Raw genomic sequence first — 497 nt, 5'->3', positions numbered from 1 at the left:
GGTAAAATTGGGGATGAAAAAAAGGTAGCCAAAAACCACATCTGAAATCTCCCCGGGCACGGGGCCCAGAGGGCCCAAACAAACAGCGTAAACTAACAAAATACCGCCAAACTATTTGGGCCCAGCCGACCCCGCCCAAGGGCCAAAAATTTTCCCCCGCGAAAAAACCTGACCTCGCCGCAGATCGAGGGAGGTCAAGATCAGAACGTACAGACGTCTCACCCTCAAGCTTGACCTAAGCTGGGTCAGGGAGGTCACGGGACCCAATCACAAGCCCTCGTCTGGAGCAAAGGTCATCGCTTCCTCTCGTCAGCCTCGCCCGCAGGCTCCCCCCTACCAAACCAAAGAGGGTTTTGTACTAAGAAAGAAGAGAAAGAAAGGGCAGTAGGGGGGAAGAAGAGGGGGGCAGAGAGAGAAAAAAAAATGAGATTAAGAAGGAGAGAAAAGGAAAATTTTTGAATGAAGAAGAAATATACTGATCCTAGGGAGGGCCATTT

The sequence above is a fragment of the Penaeus monodon genome, chromosome 27 (assembly GCF_015228065.2).
Source record: "Penaeus monodon isolate SGIC_2016 chromosome 27, NSTDA_Pmon_1, whole genome shotgun sequence".
NCBI lineage: Eukaryota > Metazoa > Arthropoda > Malacostraca > Decapoda > Penaeidae > Penaeus > Penaeus monodon.
This window is presented reverse-complemented; position numbering follows the sequence as displayed.